The following is an 18,854-nucleotide window of genomic DNA, read 5'->3' as shown; positions in this document are numbered from 1 at the left end:
TGGGGGCAATAAAAAGTGACTTGATATGTCCAGTCTCATTTCAGAGTAAAAGCTAGCATCTTTAAAATTTTAGATTGCTTGCTTACAGGCATAAGTAAGAAATGTTGTGGGGAAACTAATCCTTTTAGAGGGTTACTTTTTTCAGTTTTGGTTTTAGAGATATAAGCCTTGCCTGTAAAGAACAAAAGGTGGTTTTTAAATACTGTTTGTGGAATGTGTTTAAAGGATTGATTCTAGAACCTTTGTATATTTGATAGTGTTTCTAACTCATTTCTTTACTGTTTGCAGTTAATGTTCATGTTCTGCTATGCAATCATTTATATGCACGTTTAATTTTTTTTAGATTTTCCTGGATGTATAGTTTAAACAAAAAGTCTATTTAAAACTGTAGCAGTAGTTCGCAGTTCTAGCAAAGAGGAAAGTTGTGGGGTTAAACTTTGTATTTTCTTTCTTATAGAAGCTTCTAAAAAGGTATTTTATATGTTCTTTTTAACAAATATTGTGTACAACCTTTAAAACATCAATGTTTGGATCAAAACAAGACCCAGCTTATTTTCTGCTTGCTGTAAATTAAGCAAACATGCTATAATAAAACAAAATGAAGGAAAAATAAAAAAATCAAGATAAAGGACTTCCCCTCTATTTCTAGTTTGCTGAGAATTGACATCATGAATTGGTGTCAGATTTTATCAAATGCTCTTTTTGCATCTTTGATACAATCATGTTTTTCATTTTTAGCTTGCCCATATAATAATTATATTAATTGATTTTTGAACATTGAAAAAATCTTGCACACTTGGTATAAATCCCATTTTCATGGCATATAATTTTCTTTATATACTATTGGATTCAATTTGTCAACATCTTGTTAAGGATTTTTGCATTAATGTTCATAAGAGATATTGGTCTGCAGGTTTCCCTTCTGTTAATGTCTTTATATGGTTTTGATATTAGGGTAATGCTGTCCTCATAGAATCAGTTAGGAAATGGACCATTCTGCTTCTATTTTCTAGAAGAGATTATAGAGAATTGATATCATTTCTTTCTTGAATGTTTGGTAGATTCACCAGAGAAACCATCTGAGCCTACTGCTTTCTGTTTTGGAACGTTATCAACTATCGACTTAATTTATATAATGGATATATCTGTTCCTCATTGTGTGAGTTTTGGTAGCTTCTGTCTTTCAAGAATTTGTCCCTTATATCTACGTTATCAAATTGTTGACAGAGAGTTGTTCATATTCCTTTATTATCCTTTTAATACCAGTGATCAGCAGTGATAACTTCCTTTTTATTTCCAATATAAGTAATTCATGTCTTCTTTCCTTTTTTTGTGGTTAGCCTGGTGAGTAGTTCAGCAATTTTGCCAGTCTTTTCAAATAATCAGCTTTTAGTTTTGTTAAATTTTTTTCTGTAAATTTTCTGTTTTCAATTTCAATGACTTCTAAACTAATTTTTCTTATTTTATCTTCTGCTTCCTCTGATTTTTTATTTCTCTGCTTCCTCTGATTTTAATAGAGCATTTTAATAGAGCATTATTCCATTTTATTTACTTTCTTAGCATATCAATTATATTTCTTTTGTATTTTTAGTAGTTTCCCTAGAGTTTGCAGTATACATTTACAATTAATCTAAGTCCACTTGAAAATATCATAAAATAAAATAATATTTATTCACCAGAAGTGCGGATATTTTATAACAAAGTATTCCCAATTCCACCCAGTCATTCCTTATAACATTGCTGTCATTCATTTCACCTATCCATAAGCTATGATTACCAAATACATTGTTATTATTATTATTATTTTGAATAAACGCCTATCTGTTAGATTGACTAGGAATAAGAAAAATTCAATGTTTTATTGTATCTTTGTTTATTCTCTAACATTCTTCTTTCATCTGAGTTTCTGACATATCACTTTCCTTCTCCGTCTTTTAACATTTCTCACACAGAAGGTTTACTAGTGACAAATTGCTACACTTTCAGTTGGTTTGAGGAACCAACTTTTACCTTTCTTTCACTTTTGAAGGATGAAAACTCTGAAAGAGATTTTTCTCTTTCAAAACTTTAAATGTTTCACTCTACTCTCTTTGTGCTTGTATTATTTCTGAAGAGAAGATTGATGTGATTCTTACACTTGCTCCTCTATAGGTAAGGTTTTCCCCCGCCCCTCTGGCTTCTTTTAAAATTTCCTTATTATCTTTGACTTTCTGCAGTTTGAATGTGATATGCCTATATGCAGATCCTTTGATATTTATCCAGCATAGTGTTCTTTGAGCTTCTGGAATCTGTGATTTGCTGTCTGTCATTAATTTTGGAAAATTCCCAACCATTATTACTCTAAATATTTCTTCTTCTCCTTTCTCTACTTTATTTCTGATATTCCCAAATATGTTACACATTTTCTAATGTACACAAATTAGACATTTTCTAATGTTACACATTTTCTAATTTTCCCTAGTTCTTAGATATTCTGTTATGACTTTTTCATTCTTTTTTCTCTTTGCATTTCAGTTTTGGAAGTTCTATTAACACACCTTCTACCATATCTGAATCTTGTTGTAATGCTTGCTTTGTCTCCTCATATTGTTTTGTTTTTTTGTGATTTTTTTTTAAATTGGGAATATTACTTTAAAGATTTATCTATGTTGTAATGAATATTCTTAATTTCTTTTTATTGTAGAATAATATTTCATTGAATGGGTGTACATTATACTTACCCATTCATCACTTGATGAAAATTTGGGTTGTGTCCACTTTTTGACTTATGAATTGTGCTACTATAAATAGCATGTGAAAATCAGACATACTTTTTATTTTTCTTGGGTATATATTTAGGGGAAGATTTGTTGGACTATATAATAATTCTCTTTTTCACTTTATAAGGGACTGTTAAATTGATTTTCACAGAAACTGCACTGATTTACATATTCACCAGAAATACAGGAGAGTTTCAAATTCCTTACATCCTCACTCACTGTTGTCATTATCTGTCTTTTTGATTATAGCTATCCTAATGGGTGTAGAGTAGTATCACATCATGGTTTTCATTGCATTCCCCTAACAACTACTAATGTTGAGAATTTTTCCATATGTTTAATAGCCAGTTATATGGTTTATATGAGAAATGTTTATTAAAATCATTTGCCTTATTATTAAAATTGCTATTGTTTTTTATTGAGGTAAAATTCATATAAATAAAATCAATCATTTAAAAGTGTATGATTCAAGGGCATTTAGTACATTCACAGATGTAATACAACCATTATTGCTATCTAATTCCAAGAAAAATTAGGTGTTCAACATAAATCATGTTATTTGTATAACCTGTGTAAACAAATTGTTACCATATGGCTCAAAGCTGTAAATGTGCAAAACACTTACCATTCAGCATTCCATTTTGTTTTGCCTTTTACCACAAAGTTCTGTCTAGTCAAGGCTATGGTTTTTCCAGTAGTCATGTATGGATGTGTGAGTTGGACTGTGAAGAAACCTGAGAGCTGAAGAATCGATGCTTTCCAACTGTGGTGTTGGAGAAGACTCTTGAGAGTCCTTTGGACTGCAAGGAGATCCAACCAGTCCATCCTAAAGGAGATCAGTCCTGGGTGTTCTTTGAAAGGAATGATGCTAAAGCTGAAACTCCAGTACTTTGGCCACCTCATGCAAAGAGTTGACTCATTGGCAAAGATTCTGACGCTGGGAGGGATTGGGGGCAGGAGGAAAAGGGGACGACAGAGGATGAAATGGCTGGATGGCATCACCAACTCAATGGACGTGAATTTGAGTGAATTCCAAGAGTTGGTGATGGACAGGGAGGCCTGGCATGCTGCAATTCATGAAGTCACAAAGAGTCAGACACGACTGAGCAACTGAACTGAACTGACCCCTTGTAAGTTTTTGTTGAAAACTAGAGATGATGTGGGCTTTCCTGGTGGCTCAGCTGGTAAAGAATCTGCTTGCAATGTGGGAGACCTGGGTTCAATCCCTGGGTAGGGAAGATACCCAGGAGAAGGAAACGGCTACCCACTCCAGTATTCTGGCCTGAAGAATTCCATGGACTGTACAGTCCATGGGGTTGCAAAGAGTCAGACACGACTGAGCAACTTTCACTTTCAGACATGATGTATCAGTTCAGTTCAGTTCAGTTCAGTCGCTCAGTCATGTAAAACTTGGCAACCCCATGAACTGCAGCATGCCAGGCCTCCCTGCCCATCACCAACTCCTGGAGTTTACACAAACTCATGCCCATTGATTTGGTGCTGCCATCCAACCATCTAATCCTCTGTTGTTCCTTCTCCTCCTGCTCCCAATCCCTCCCAGCATCAGAGACTTTTCCAATGAGTGAACTCTTCACGTGAGGTGGCCAAAGTACTGGAGTTTCAGCTTCAATATCAGTCCTTCCAATGAACACCCAGGAGTGATCTCCTTTAGGATGGACTGGTTGGATCTCTTTGCAGTCCAAGGGACTCTCAAGAGTCTTCTCCAACACCATAGTTCAAAAATATCAATTCTTCAACAGTCAGCTTTCTTTATAGTCCAACTCTCACATCCATACATGACTACTGGAAAAAACACAGCCTTGACTAGACGAGTCTTTGGTGACAAAATAATATATCTTCTATTTTTTTTTTTTTTTTTTGGTTTATACTGTCTGTCTAGGTTGGTCATAACTTTCCTTCCAAGGAGTAACCGTCTTTTAATTTCATGGCTGCAGTCACCATCTGCAGTGATTTTGGAGCCCCCAAATAAAGTCTGACACTGTTTCCACTGTTTCCCCATTTCCCATGAAGTGATGGAACAAATGCCATGATTTTAGTATTCTCAATGTTGAGCTTTAAGGCAACTTTTTCACTCTCTTCTTTCACTTTCATCAAGAGGCTCTTTAGTTCTTCTTCACTTTCTGCCATAAGGGTGGTGTCATCTGCATATCTGAGGTGATTGATATTTCTCCTGGCAATCTTGATTCCAGCTTGTGCTTCATCCAGCCCAGCGTTTCTTATGATGTACTCTGCATAAAAGTTAAATAAGCAGAGTGACAATATACAGCCTTGACATACTCCTTTTCCTATTTGGAACCAGTTTGTTGTTCCATGTCCAGTTCTAACTGTTGCTTCCTGACCTGCATATAGGTTTCTCAAGAGGCAGGTCAGGTGGTCTGATATTGCCATCTCTTTCAGAATTTTCCACATTTTATTGTAATCTACACAGTCAAAGGCTTTGGCATAGTCAATAAAGCAGAAATAGATGTTTATCTGGAACTTTCTTGCTTTTTCCATGATCCAGTGGATGTTAACAATTTGATCTCTGGTTCTTCTGCCTTTTCTAAAACCAACTTGAACATCTGGAAGTTCACAGTTGATGTGTTGCTAAAGCCTGGCTTGGAAAATTTTGAGCATTACTTTACTAGCGTGTGAGATGAGTGCCACTGTGCAGTAGTTTGAGCATTCTTTGGCATTGCCTTTCTTTGAGATTGGAATGAAAGCTGACCTTTTCCAGTCCTGTGGCCACTGCTGAGTTTTCCAAATTTGCTGGCATATTGCGTGCAGCACTTTCACAGCATCATCTTTTAGGATTTGAAATAGCTCCACTGGAATTCCATCACCTCCATTAGCTTTGTTCATAGTGATGCTTCCTAAGGCCCACTTGACTTCACATTCCAGGATGTCTGGATGCATGATGTATGAGGTAAATAGAAACTGAAGTAAGTATGTCTGTAGTGTTAGATTTTATATTTATCTAGCTAGGAGTTAAGCTGCCTTTAATGTTTTCTGTAGTAAACTTCAATTTCCTGCAGTGTCCTCATTTTTGTCTCCCCTGTTGTCCTAGACAAGAGTTCACTGTAGTTTTTGCTGTAATTGACTGTTATAAAGGAACATTCTTGATGTTGTAGTTAGGTATGAGGGGAAGGGAAATATTCTATAATCCTATGATTGGATGCCATTCTTTTAGTGGGCTTGTGTTTTTACACAATTTGGTGATCTCTCGTTTTTTATTGAATTTTCAAATCCATTAACATTGAATATTATTATTGAGAGATTGGATTCGTGTCTCTTGTTTTACTTTTGGTTTCCTGTATGCCTCATGTCTTTTCTGTCCTCCTTTAATGCCTTTTTTTGCATTGAGTTATTATTCTTAGTGAAACATCTTAGTATCATTAATGATTTTTCACTATGTATTCTCAGTCATATTCTTACTGTTTTCTCTAGGAATGGCCACATACCTCTTAACTTATCAGAATCTACTTTAGAATTATACTAACTTAATTCCAGTATGTGGAGTAGAAAATGGCAACCCAGTCCAGTATTCTTGCCTGGGAAATCCCATGGACAGAGGAGCCTGGTGGGCTGCAGTCCATGGGATCGGAAAGAGTCGGGCACAACTGAGCAACTAAACAACAAATTCCAGTATGATGTAGACACTTTATTCCTATAAACCTGTATTTTCCCCTCTTTTGTGCTATTCTGGGCTTCCCAGGTGGCTCAGTGGTAAAGAATCCGTCTGCCAATGTAGGAGATGTGGGTTCAATCCCTGGGTTGGGAAGATTCCCTGGAGGAGGAAATGGCAACCCAGTCCAGTATTCTTGCCTGGAAAATCCCATAGACAAACGAGGATGGCAGGCTATGGTCCACAGGGTAGCAAAGAGTCAGACATGACTTAATGACTGAGTATACACATACATATCTATAAATGATAAAACCAACATATATTGTTTTAATTATCATATTGTATAAACTTATATACTTGAAAGAATCTCAGAGACGAAAGAACAGCTAGTATATTTTATACAGTTTATTATAATAGCCTTTTTAATTAACTATTTTCAGTTGTCTTTATTTTTTTCTGTACATTCAAGTTACCATCTGGTGTCCTTTTCTTACTCCAAATCAGCTTTTTCCTGCCTGCATCCTTTGCCCTTTTATTATCAAATGGATCACATTCTATATGTCATAGGCTCGAAATGTGATTGCTTTTTAAAATATCAACTAACCAACATATAAGTTTTATTGGGCAATTCCTGTGTACTAGGACATACTGGGATAAGAAAAATTCCTCTAAGATCTTATGTCTTATACCCAAAAGGCAGTAGATCTACAATGAGTGGGATTTGGGGTAAGATGCTAGGGCTATCTGTACATAGATATTAGACAGCAAGGAGGATTAATGAGGAACAATATCCACAAGCAGCAAAATATTACTGTCCACTTTGCTACAAAAGACTGTTCAAAAAGAAAGATCTTTGTGGTGAGCAAAGTACAAAGTTAAGCAAAGCAGTAGTCTCAAGGATCCTACACTGAGCATGGGCTCAGGAATTTGTTGATCCTGAGCTTATTTGGCCTCCTTGTCCATGTAGTTCTTCCAGAATTCAATTTTTAAAAAAAAACCTATATTCAACCTGTCATGATGCCATAGAGTTACCACTTTCTTTAAGGTAAAGATGGAGAATATCTGTTTATTCTTATAAACACAAGTGACACTTGTGTTTGCAGAGGACTCAAACTCCCCTGTTTGGGAGGTAACTTTGATGGGGTTGTGACTTGCTGTCCTCAGGTGTCTCCTGCACACGTGGGACTGACTTACAGTGAGAAGCATGTACCTCAAGGGCATTTCAGCACACCTTACTGACTGTAGGAGGTACAGGAAGAGTTGTTAGCACCAGGCTTCATTGCTGCAAGGCAGTTATCCCTCTGGCTTTGCAGTTCAGTTCAGTTCAGTCGCTCAGTCATGTCCGACTCTTTGCGACCCCATGAATCGCAGCATGCCAGGCCTTCCTGTTCCTCACCATATCCCAGAGTTCACTCAGACTCACATCCATCGAGTCAGTGATGCCATCCAGCCATCTCATCCTCGGTCGTCCTCTTCTCCTCCTGCCCCCAATCCCTCCCAGCATCAGAGTCTTTTCCGATGAGTCAACTCTTCTCATGAGGTGGCCAAAGTACTGGAGTTTCAGCTTTAGCATCATTCCTTCCAAAGAAATCCCAGGGTTGATCTCCTTCAGAATGGACTGGTTGGATCTCCTTGCAGTCCAAGGGACTCTCAAGAGTCTTCTCCAACACCACAGTTCAAAAGCATCAATTCTTCAGTGCTCAGCCTTCTTCACAGTCCAACTCTCACATCCATCTGGCTTTGCTTTAGATAACATTTGTTTCCCAGGTAAAACAGAAGTATTGGAATAGTGCCTTACCTAGGCCTGGTAGTCTTAACTCCTGCTGAAATGAGCTTAGGACAGGAGAGTCTTTGACATTCAAGTATATTCAATGCTGTAAGAAAATCACTGGAGTATTACCTGGAAATATCATGGGCCCATAACAATTTCATACATGCAAATGTCCCATAGCTCATTTGAATACAGTCTGTATGTTTCTCGTGTCATTGAATGGCCTTAGGTCACTTTAGGCTTCCTCGTTGTAATTTATTTAGTCCTTGATCTGCTACTAGGTTTGTGTATGATCTTGGCAGCACGTTGGGGTAGGATATGTGGTTGCAAGCTGATGTTTAAGACTTTGCATATCTGTTCAAAAATTTGCTTTTAAATTGGCTATACTGTTATAATTTTTTACATAATTACCTTTATAAGTATTCATTTCTTTCTTATGGATTTTAATTACTATCTGGTGTGTCACTTGCTTTCAGCCTGAAGAACTTTCTTTAATATTTCTTGCAAATCATGTCTGCTAACAGCAAGTTCTCTCAGGTTTTGCTGATCTGAGAATGTCTTTTATTTCTTCTTCCTTTCTGAAAGATACTTTTACTACTTACAGTTGATCCTTGAACAATGCAGGAGTTAGGGGCGCCAACCTTCCTTGTAGTCAAAAATCTTTATATAACTTAAAGTCAGCTTTCTTTATATGTGATTCTTTTACATCTGTAGATACAGACGAACCTTAGATACAGAGGAACCACATATTTGCATCCTTGGGTTCAATCAACCATAGATTGTGAGGTATGACAGTATTGACTACTGAAAACAATTATGTAAAAGTGCACTGACACAGTTCAAACTCTTTCTGTTGAAACGTCAACTGTATCAGACACTTGCTTGGCAGACTTTTTACCTCTTTTAAGATGTCATGTCACTGCTTCCTGGCTTCTATTGTTTCTGATGAAAAGCCATTTATCCATCTTATTGTGTCATCCTTGAACATAATGAATCAATTGTTTCTCACTGATTTCAAGATTTTCTCTTTGTCGTCTTCCAGCATTTTGACTACTATATGTTTGTATGTGGATCTTCTTAAATTTATTCTTCTTGGACCTTATTAATCTTCTTGCATATGTAGATTAATATTTTCAATCAATTTGGGAAAATTTCAACCAATATTTCTATGTACTTTCCTGTTCATTTCTCTCTCTATTCTCCTTCTGGTATTCCCACCATGCATATACTGGCATACTGAATGAGGTCCCATATTTATCTGAATCCCTGTTCAATTGTTTTTTGCTCTTTTTCCTCTATGTTCAGATTGCCTAATATTTTAAATCTATCTTCAAGTTCACTGATTTTTTTCTTTCTTTTGCCCACTCAGATCTATTGTTGAGCCCTGTTACTGACTTTTTTCATTTTGGCTATTATACTTTTCAAATCTAGAAATTCGTTTTGATTCTTTTTTATAATTTCTCTATTTTGTAAGATATGTCATCATACTTCTTTTAATTTTTAAGAAAGATTTTTATTACCTAGTTGAACACCTTTATAATGAGTCTTTGCCTACTTAGTCAATATCCAGGTCCCCTCAAAGGCAGTTTCCATTGCATGCTTTTTTCCTGTATATGGATCATACTTTTCTGTTTCTTTGCATGTTCCAATTTTTTGTTAAAATGGACATTTTAGATGATATAGTAAAACAGTTCTGAATATAGATTCCCTCTCTCCAGTTTAGGTTTTTATTGCTTGATTGTTTATTTGTTTGTTTTGTGATTTAGTCGGACTATTTCAGCGAAGTCTATTTCTCCCTTGATACAGAGCTTCTGTTGCTCGTCAGAGGGTACAGCCTTACACATGCACAGTTTTCCTGCCCACCAGGAATGACTGTAGTTTTAATCTGTCTCTCTTTGACTATCTCTCTCCCTGGTGTTCTTATTAAACTTGTGGCTAATCTGCTCCTATTAGTATTATACCCAGCTGTTGGCCTCTGTTAATTGCTGATGATTGCTCTATAGTTTTCAAGAATGCTTTGCAGCATAAATTGCTCCACAGTCTGATCTAATTGTAGTTGCATTCCTTGGCAGAGATACAGTGTTGCCAGTCTTTTAGGCTTGCTCAGATCTGCTTCTGGGAAGAAGTTTTGCATTATAGATCAGGAACTGGTGGGTGGAGTGGGAATAAGAAATGGGAAACCTGTTAGGTACTAGATACTCCACCTAGATCCTCCCTCTAGAGTCAGTGGTGTATGTTTGTGTGTGCCTGAGTATGCAGGAGGCACGGGTACATGCAGGAGGCACTGGTGTCACCCCCAGTTGCTGACACAATGTAGTATGCATTTTTGTAGTTAAGAACTGGAGAAGATAGGATCTGCAATGTTCACTGGTCACTGATTCTACCTGGAGTAGGTCTTCTACCCTGGAAATCTTGGCATTGTGGGAGCTATGACTCATCTACCAAGTGCTTTGGAACAGCTCTCTCATAAGACAGAGCTCTGCTGGAAAGAGGGATTATTTTCTTCATCAGCTGCCTTGCCCTGCCTGGATTCTCCATATATCGTGGGAGTTGGGGTGGGGAACAGGTGCATCCTGGTTACTGCCACCTATTGTATATAGATCTTCCATGTAACAGAGCTATGGAAAATGAATTGCTGAAGTTTACCAACTTCCAAAAGCACACAAAATAGCTTATCCATCCCAGGGGTCTGGGGAGATGAGAATCATCACTTGGCAGCAGAGACTGTTGAAATAGTTCTGCATGACAGAGCTGCCAGGGATGGTTGCAATATCTGCCCCAAAAGCCCTGGCCTCTTTCCACTATTCTTGTTTTTATATATTTTTAAAATAAACATTTCTCAACTTTGTTAAGACCTTTAATCAATCTCCAGAGACTTTGATAATTTTGCCAGCTTACTAAATGTTTTTCTGAGGGAGAAATGTCCTTCAGCTCCATAGTCATTCTGGAAGTTGGAAGATCGTCCTTTTCCCTTTTATAACCACTCGTGTAGAGTAAGTTGTTTACACTTAGTCTCTCCACTTCCTCATTACTTTCCCTTCTCAACCTATTGGAGTCAGGCTCCTGCCCCTACTATTCCCATGTGGTAAGTTTCCTGGTAATCTCCTCTCACTCAAATCAATGGACACTTTTCAGTTCTAATTACACCTGCAACTCTTAGCAGAATCTGACTTATTGGACCAATCCCCTTTTGAAACTCTCTCCAATGTTAGTTTTTGTAATGTCTTTCGCTCGTGAGTCTCCTCCTACTTTTCCAACTATGCTTTGATATTCTTTTAGACTCTTCTTTATTTACCTTCTTCTCAAATGAAGAGTTTTCCCAGACTCTCCTTCTTGTCATTGCTTCTTCCTCTATAAACTCTCCCTTGGACAGTAAATTCACTCTCTTTGTTTCAAGTACTTCTGATAATAAAGTGCCTCCCAAATCTACATCTATATTATCTTGCCTGGAACTTGATACTTGTGTCCAAAAGCCTGCTGAAAATCTTCACACTGATGTTTCCTGGGCTCTTCAAATTCAACATCTACGAAACAAGCCTTATCGTCTATCTCCCCTGAAACCTGTTCCTTCTTCTGTATTTTAATTTTCAATAAATTGATCCATATCCACAAACTCCTCAGTACAGAAACCAGTAAGTCATCCTTAATTGCTTCCCTTTGCTCCCCAGCAATCCAATCAAGTAACCAAGTCCCATTAATTTTATCCTTTTTATTTTTTAATTTTTTTAAATAGAAATTTATTTATTTTAATTGGAGGTTAATTACTTTACAATATTGTATTGGTTTTTGCCATACATCCTTTTTAAAATATGTACACATGTACACCCATGGCTGATTAATGTCAATGTATGGCAAAACCAATACAGAATTGTAAAGTAAAATAAAAAATAAATAAATACATTAAAAAATAATAAATTAAATTTAAAAAACTCTCAGATTTTATCTTTAAAACTCTCAGATTTATTCTTTTGTCTCTAGTCTTTCTGTCTCTGCCTTAATTCGGCAACCATCATGTATAGCCTTTACCTAACGGTCTCCATGTTCTAGTCCAACCCCAATACCTCCCCATTCCTCATACAGCAGCCAGAATGAGGTATCTATAATATATATAAATGATGTTATTCTTATTGTTGTTCAGTCACTAAGTTGTGTCCAACCCCATGGACTGCAGCTTCCCAGTCCTTCACTATCTCCCAAGGTTTGCTCAAACTCATGTCCACTGAATTAGTGATGCTATCCAATCATCTCATTCTCTGTTGTCCCCTTCTCCTCCAGTCCTCAATCTTTCCGAGCATCAGGGTCTTTTCCAATGAGTCATCTCTTTGCATCAGGTGGTAAAAATATTCAAGTTTCAGTATCAGCATCAGTCCTTCCAATAAATATTCAGGGTTGATTTCCTTTAGGGTTGACTTCTTTGATCTCCTTGCAGTCCAAAGGACTCTCAAGAGTCTTCTCCACACCACAATTCAAAAGCATAAATTTTTCAGTGCTCAGCCTTCTTTATGGTCCAACTCTCACATCCATTCATGACTACTGGAAAAACCATGGCTTTAACTATATGGACCTTTGTCAGCAAAGCAATGTCTCTGCTTTTTAATATGCTGTCTACGTTTTCATAGCTTTCCTTCCAAGGAGCAAGTATCTTAGTTTCATGGCTGCAGTCAACATTCGCAGTGATTTTGGAGCCAAAAAAAATAAAATCTGTCACTGCTTCCACTTTTCCCACTTTTATTTGCCATGAAGTGATGGGACCAGATGCCATGATCTTAGTTTTTTGAATGTTGAGTTTTAAGCCAGTTTTTTTCACTCTCCTTTCACCCTTATCAATAGGCTGTTTAGTTCCTCTTCACTTTCTGCCATTAGAATGGTATCATTTGCATATCTGAGGTTGTTGATATTTCTCCCAGCAATCTTGATTTCAGCTTGTGATTCATCCAATCCAGCATTTCGCATGATATATTCTACCTATAAGTTAAATAAGCAGGGTGACAATATACAGCCTTGACATACTCCTTTCCCAATTTTGAACCAGTCTGTTGTTCCATGTCTGGTTCTGTTGCTTCCTGACCTGCATACAGGTTTCTCAGGAGGCAAATAAGGTGGTCTGGTATTCCTGTCTCTTTAAGAATTTTTCACAATTTGTTGTGCTCCACACAGTCAAACACTTTAGCATAGTCAATGAAGCAGAAGTAGATGTTTTTTCTGGAATTCCCTTGTTTTCTCTATGATGCAACAAATGTTGGCAATTGGATCTCTTGTTCCTCTGCCTTGTCTAAATCCAGGTTGTGCATCTGGAAGTTCTCAGTTCATGTACTGCTGAAGCCTAGCTTGAATGATTTTGAACATTACCTTGCTAGTATGTGAAACTGAGAAATTGTACAGTAGTTTGAACATTCTTTGGCATTGCCTTTCTTTGGAGTTGGAATGAAAAACGACCTTTTCCTGTCTTGTGACCACTGCTAAAAAATTCTATGACAGCTCATCACCAGAAGGATAACATTCAAATTTCTTACGTTCTATAAAGCCCTACATGGTCTTACCCATGACCACTTATCTGATTGTATCTCTTACCATTGTCTGCCTTCCTCCATCTCTTCCAATCATATATCCAAAGTTACCAAATATTCTGTTAATGAACATCTTTCTTGCTTTAGATTAAGTCTCCATTTCTCATGATAACAATTCCAACCAGTTCATGATCTCTTTGTGTTACTCAGCAAATGAACCAGGCTTTTGGTTGCTTTCTCATCTTCTCAGAAGCTCCTCAAAAAGTTAGAGTACCCTACTTACATATCTTCACTGTCTGACAATGTCTATAAATTCTTTAAAATTCATTCCAAAACCAACTCTTCCATGAGGCCATCCTTGATATGCTTATACTAAATTAGGCATTGTCTCCTTCACTAGGCCTGTAGGTTTCAAGTGTAATGTTCATCACTGTTTCATGAGTCCTAGCACAGTGCCTACTCTAGCTTAAGTGAAAGTGAAAGTGACTCAGTCATGCCCGATTCTTTGCAACCCCATGGACTATACAGTCCATGGAATTCTCTAGGCCAGAATACTGGAGTGGGTAGCCTATCCCTTCTCCAGTGGATCTTCCTGGCCTAGGAATCAAAACAGGGTCTCCTGCATTTCAGGCAGATTCTAGCCTAAGTGATCTGTAAATGTTTCTTAAGTACATGACTGATGGTTACCACTTAGACACTCTACCATTGTTTTTTTTTTTTTTACATGTTAGTGCAACACTTTCAATAACCCTGCACAATATGTATTATTATTATCTCTTTTTTGTACATGAGGAAACTGAGGCACAGAGAAGCAAAGCCTTTGCCTAAGATTATATGGCTGATCAGTGGCAGTAACTGAATTGTAGCTCAGTTCTTCAGCACTCTGAAGCTGACACTTTATAAACTTCTGGAGTTAACCGCAGGTTGGGGATATAGTGAGTACTATAAACAAAGGTGCAGAATTGAGAAGACAGAATACATATATGGGAAACAGTAAAGAGTTCGGCTAGTTTATAGATTTATAGAACCTGGCATGATAGGAAGAGATCTGAATGTAGATTGCTTCAAATGCCAAACAAAGAAGCATGGACTTATTTAGCAGACATATATAAGAGTGACATGCTGAATGTGTCCTTTTGAGAATATTAATCAAGTGTCACTGTGCAAGATGGATTTGAAGCCAAGAAACTGGAGGACAGGAAACAAGTCAGGGCTGTTGATGTTGCTCAGCAATCTTGTTCCTCAGCATTCCCCTCTGTCTTTCCTCTCAACATGTTCCAAGCTCTTAAATACATTTATTCAGCCTTTTACCTGATCCATTGCTTGCACTTTCAGCAACTGACCTTTTTGAGATGAGTTAAAAGGACTTAGGTTGCAGAAGGCAATGGCACCCCACTCTAGTACTCTTGCCTGGAAAATCATGTGGTCAGAGGAGCCTGGTAGGCTGCAGTCCATGGGGTCGCTAAGAGTCGGACACGACTGAGCAACTGCACTTTCACTTTGCACTTTCATGCATTGGAGAAGGAAATGGCAGCCCACTCCAGTGTTCTTGCCTGGAGAATCCCAGGGACAGGGGAGCCTGGTCGGCTGCCGTCTATGGGGTCGCACAGAGTCAGACACGACTGAAGCGACTTAGCAGCAGCAGCAGCAAAGTACTTAGGAATGCCTTCCATTCTTGACTTTCTACTGCCGAATTTATCTCTAGCTTGTCCCATCCATTTTTCTTAGTAATGATAGCTATCATTTTGAGCACTTACTATCTCATGCAATCCTTGAAACTACACTGTGAGAAAGGCTTGGTTATCCTCAATTAGTAACTGAGAAAATTGAAGCCTGGAGTGGTTCAGTGCTTGTGAAGTTCATCCAGATAGCAAGTGGTTGATTTAATCAGATAGCAAGTGGGGGATTTAAACCTAGGGCTATTTGATTCTAAGATCACCTTATTACTACTGCAGAATGGGAGTGAAAGGTATACCACTCTCCTCTTGGGCTCCATTCTGTCCATCTCCTTTCAGCTCCAAAGGGGGTCTTTTCCAACAGCTATTCCCTGTTTTTCTCCAGTAAACTCAACCTCTATTTATGCAGACTTTTCCCTCTCAGCGAATATATACCCTAAATTCTCATGCACTAAAAAACAATATCAAGCCAACAAAAGAGTTCATTTAACCCATTTTCCCCCTATAAACATCATCCTAGTTCATATTCTTCATTCCACGTGCCTGTAAATATTTGTCTACCCTGTCTCTACTTCCTCACCTCCTACCCTGGAATCTGGTCTCAGTTTCTACCACTACATGATATCACTTTTGCTAAAGCAACCAAATTGACAAATTTTACTTCAGTCCTTATATTACCTAATCTCTCTGTTTCAGTCTTTTCTCCTTGTTCTTCTTCCACTGTGTCCTCTGTTATTAATTTTCACATCATCACTTTACTTCAGATCCCCATAATTGCTTGTCTTTATAAACCTTTCTCCACTTTTATCATCTCTCAAATGGATTCATTCTCCACACTGGCCATAAGACTGAGCTTTCTAAAATGTAAATCTAACCATATCATTGCCCTGCTTAAAATCCTTCAATTCAAATAAAAACCTACATAGTTCATTATACATAACCCTTCAACGTTTAGCTTCATCTTTCTCCTCTCTTTCCTGCATACTCTGTTTTCCAGCCATATTTAATGTTTTTTTTTTCATTCCCTGATGCCTTTCATGTGCTTTGCTTCATCTTTTTTTCCACACATTTCTTTTCCCTGATCACTAAACTCCTCTTCCTTTAAGAGTCAGTTCAAATGTAGTTTCCTTTTTCTATCTGACCTGCCTGCCTACAATTTCTCCACTCCTATCTTTTCACATTTCTCAATCCATCAGACACAGTTTGTTGCTTTGTGCTTTGTTTCAAAACAGGACCTTTAATAGCAGTAACAGATTCCAATAACAATCATTATTATGTTCCTCAAAGGCAAAAACTGTGTCACAAACATTGCTGTATCTTCAATGCCTGGTACAGAGCAGATGCTCAATGAATGTTGAATTTAAAGAATGAATTGTACGTGTGTGTGTATATATATATGTGTGATATATATGTAAAATAAATGTCCAATATATAAAAATAACAGAGATCCAGTCTATGATAGCAACCATAGGAATATAACAGAAGAGAGAATTGACCTTGACTGGGTATGGAAAAGAGAATATGAACAAAACATCAAAGGTAATTGGAAATGTTGGTATCAATGGCAGAGAACAGAAGGTTAACAGGATTGAAGCATACATGGTGGTTGCCGAATTAAGGCAGGGGCAGAAAGATTAGAGACAAAAGAATAAATCTGAGAGTTATTTGAAGGATAAAATTAATGTGACTTGGTGACTTGATTGGATTGCTGGGGAGCAAAGGAGAGCAACTGAGGATGACTTACTCTGCATTGGAATGCTGAATGGGATTGGTTATATTGAAGGTAGACATGACACATCCAGCTAGCAATTCAGAGCCACTGGAAAGAGAGGGACAAATCTTGGGAATGAAATTGAGATTTCCAATACAGAACCTGAAAATAGACTTCTCATATAGAGAACAAATGTCAAGGGCTTTTCTGGTAGCTCAGTGGTAAAGAATCCACCTGCCACTGTGGGGAACACAGGTTCAATCCCTGGTCTGGGAAGGTGCCACATGCAGCAGAGCAACTAGGCCTGCGTGCCACAACTATTGAGCCTGTGCTCTACAGCCTAGGGGCCACAACTACTGAGCTCACATGCCACAATTACTGAAAACTGTGTCCTAGACCCATTTCTCTGCAACAAGAGAAGCCACCACAATGAGAAGCTTGCATACCACAGCTAGAGAATAACCCCTGCTCTCTGTAACTAGAGAAAAGCCCGTGCAGCAACGAAGACCCAGAGCAGTAAAAAATAAATAAGAAAACAAATAAACACAATTACCTCTTTAAAAAAGAAAGCTGATGTCACAACAGGAATTAGTTTGATTGAAATTTCCCTCTATCACCTTATCTCCCATGGATTTGGGGAAGATAGTTATTAAGACCTTTCTATTTATAAATTAGAACCAGCTTACTTTGGTTGCATGTATGTGATTGAATGAGTGATGAGGATAGACATCTAGGTTCCCTTTCAGTTACCCATTTATTCAACAGGTGCCTACTTTCTATCAGACTCTGTGCCAGGTACTGGTCTTAACAAGACGGATTAAGTGCCTGCCTTCATGTGATACGTGGGATTGTGAACAAGGCACCATAAAACAAGTAATCACATAGATGTATAGAAAAGAAATATGCATGGCAAACCACTACAATATTGTAAAGTAATTAGCCTCCAATTAAAATGAATAAATTTATAAAAACAAAATAAATAAAATGTCAGAGTTAGAACCAAAAAAAAGAGAAATATATAATAGAAATTATAAAAACTATGATGACATGAAAGTAGAGAATAACTAGAGGAATTCCCCAAGAATTCTTTGAGGACGTGATATTTGAGACCTTAATTTTCATCAACTTCCTCAGTGGTCAGCTACTTAGAAATAGGGCAAAAACCATAAATTAGGAATCATTTAATATCAGGGAGCCCAGTGGCACATTCAGTTGATCCTCTCAACCTCACTCCCATGCATATACACACCACCACCATCATCATCCTCATCCCTACAAATCTACCCAGCTGTAGCTTCAGAGAAGCAAAGACTGTTGGAATCAAGGGATAGGATGTGCTTTGTGGTGGCTAGTCTCCAAAAATGACCCCCAGTGAACTATACTTCCCAGCGTTCACACCTTTGCATAGTTCCCATCCCACACTGATTTTGAGCTGGCATTGTGACTCATTTTCACCAATAGTATGTGGCAGAAATGATGTTTTGTAACCTCTGAAGTCAGGTCTTAAGGGATCTGAAGTTTCTGTTTTTGCCACTTAGTACTCTCCTTCTTGAATCCAACTGTCTTGCTATGAGGTAGCCCAAGCAGTCCTGTGAAGAGGGCTGAATGAAGGAAAACCAAGCCCTCAGCCAAGAGTCCAGATGATTTCTCAGCCAACAGTTAGTAATGTGAATGAGATCATTTTGGATCTTCTAGCTCAGAGGTTAAAACGTCTGCCTGCAATGCAGGAGACCTGGGTTCAATCCCTGGGTCGGGAAGATGCCCTGGAGAAGGAAATGACAACCCACTCCAGTATTCTTGCCTGG

This window comes from Oryx dammah, unplaced genomic scaffold (genome assembly GCF_014754425.2).
Source record: "Oryx dammah isolate SB20612 unplaced genomic scaffold, SCBI_Odam_1.1 HiC_scaffold_23, whole genome shotgun sequence".
NCBI classification, from domain to species: Eukaryota; Metazoa; Chordata; class Mammalia; order Artiodactyla; family Bovidae; genus Oryx; species Oryx dammah.
This window is presented reverse-complemented; position numbering follows the sequence as displayed.